Source organism: Triticum dicoccoides, chromosome 7B, assembly GCF_002162155.2.
Source record: "Triticum dicoccoides isolate Atlit2015 ecotype Zavitan chromosome 7B, WEW_v2.0, whole genome shotgun sequence".
Taxonomy (NCBI): domain Eukaryota; kingdom Viridiplantae; phylum Streptophyta; class Magnoliopsida; order Poales; family Poaceae; genus Triticum; species Triticum dicoccoides.
Window position 1 is genome coordinate 737806110 of NC_041393.1, and position 2363 is coordinate 737808472.

Sequence of the window (2363 nt, forward strand, 5' to 3'; positions counted from 1 at the left end):
CTGGGTCTTTCATTCTATTATATCTGATTATATCTTGATTGATACTTTTCGTTCTTCAAAAGACAAGTCAACCCCATAGATTGCTGGATGGGCACTCTGGGTCAACGATCGCCATGAACCCAGCTTGCTTACCAGTACTCGTAGCTATATATAAGACCCTTGATGTGCAGCGAGCAACATATAGCTTACCTGATTGATCCAGTTTGCAGCAGCAATGGCGGCATGTGTTAATGTGCTTGTTGTAGGCCTCCTCTGCATGCTGGCAATATCGGTGTCGGCGCAATACCCGTCATCCCCAAGCTCCCCGGACTCGTATCCATCCCCGGATTCATATCCGTCCCCAAGCTCCCCGCACGGGTATTCATTCCCGGGGAGCCCGGACGAGTACGAGGGCGAGGCCTCTCCCCTTCGCCCAACGAGCTTAACGTGCGAGGACACCGATGGGAAGCGGCCACGGTGCACGAGCACCTGCCCAGACCGCTGCCCCCAGCAGTGCGTCATCCTCTGCCCCGGCTGCAAGACATTCTGCCCTAAGTATTTTCCCTTTCGGATTTGTAGGTGGGGTTTCGGCATTCTGATTGAAATATTTTACAATGTATGTACCTGGTGGAAAAAGATGACGAGATAAAGCCGCCGCCGAAGCCTGTGCCGCCGCCGGCCATGTTCGTGTTCGGAGACGGGGTGTTGGACGTCGGCAACAACGTATACTTGCCCAAGATCGGAACGGGGGAGGCCCCTCAAGTCTCCGAATCTAGCACCGGCAGGTTCAGCGACGGGGCCAACTTGGCTGACACCATCGGTACGTGTGTGCCAAACACATCATACGCATATTCTCTACTCATCGGATCGTCTATGTTTGAATTGTTGGTTGATTTCATGGTGTCCAGCAATGTCCTTCGGCTTCGAGCAGAGCCCTCCGGCTTACATGTCGCTAAATGGCGGGCTCAACATGTGGGGAGCCAACTACGCCTCCGCGGGTGCAGGTATCAAGAACTCCACTGTAAGTCAGCTCACTGCACTTAACGCGCAGTCGTGTGAAATGGCCAACACTTGAAATACTAAGATAGGAGTAAATGAGATGTATGCAGAACGGAGAGCGATCTATCTCGTTGCCAAAGCAGCTGGAGCACTTCAATGCGACGAGGGCCCAGATGGGGGCCAAGCTGGGTGGCGACGCCAAGCTGCGAGATCTCCTGTCCAAGTCCGTCTTCCTCATTAGCATCGGCAGCCAGGACCTCAATCCAAGATGGAACCCGCGACCTGAAGATCAGCCACAGGGGTCCGTGATCCGGGAGCTGGCCGAGTTGTACGTGGACGCTGTGAGATCAGAAGCTGGCCATTGTAAACACTGGCCACATCGGTTGCATGCCCGAGCGCCGCAACTACGTCTGCGACCAGAGCCTGAACGAAATTACCTTCGAATTCAGCCAAGCCCTCCCGAGCTTCATTCCGATCGTCTCATCCGAGAAGGCTGGGCTTTCCTACTCCATCGGTGACTTTTATGGATTCGCCACCGACGTCTTCGCCGATCCGACAGCTTTTGGTACGTATACATAGTAAACAAACCGACCAATTAATACTTCTTTCCCATAATACGGCTCGTGTGTGGCTAATGTTTATTTTATGGTGGTTTATTTCATTGTTGTCTGCTACGAGTGTAGGGCTTAAGAATACCCAGAAATCGTGCAGGGATTGGGGCATACCAGGCCATACGTGCAACGATTACTGGTTTTGGGACACGGAGTTCATTACAGAACACGCTGCCAAGCTGACAGCCGCTAAGTTTTACTATGGTCCATCCTACTACACCGAACCAATTACCTTTAAGGCACTGCTGGAGAAAAAATAATACTACCTCCTGATATTTAAATATTACTATGTATGTTTTTTACACAACCAACTGTGCTATTGGAGCAACGGGAGTCTGCAATAAGTATGCCCGAACGAATAAAATATATGTTATCCCGATCTTTCTCTCTCTATATAATACGATGGCTAAGATGACGGAAATCTTCTTTGTACCATTGTCTATACGCAAAAATCATGTTGTGACCTACTATTATATGGACCATCTGTTTTTTTTTTCATTGCATGTCTAAATGTGTACAGCAGTACAAGGCCAGATGGAGAAGTACATCGGTGGTACTCCCTCTGTAAACTAATATAAAAGCGTTTAGATAACTAAAATAGTGATCTAAATGCTTTTATATTAGTTTACGGAGGGAGTAGAAACAATCAGGTGTATGTCTTACTTAGTCCTATTGATTATGTGGAAAACATTGACAATTAGGATAGTGATAACAGCGCGCAACGAAGATAATAGCCCTCTTGCATCTTTTTACTTCAAAAGACCTCCTGGTTTT

At 48.8% G+C, this 2363-nt stretch overlaps 1 pseudogene; it reads left to right on the forward strand.

The window, feature by feature from the left end:
• The first annotated feature begins 214 nt into the window (after positions 1-214).
• Positions 215-1849, forward strand: LOC119337843 (annotated as a pseudogene).
• The last annotated feature ends 514 nt before the right edge of the window (positions 1850-2363 follow it).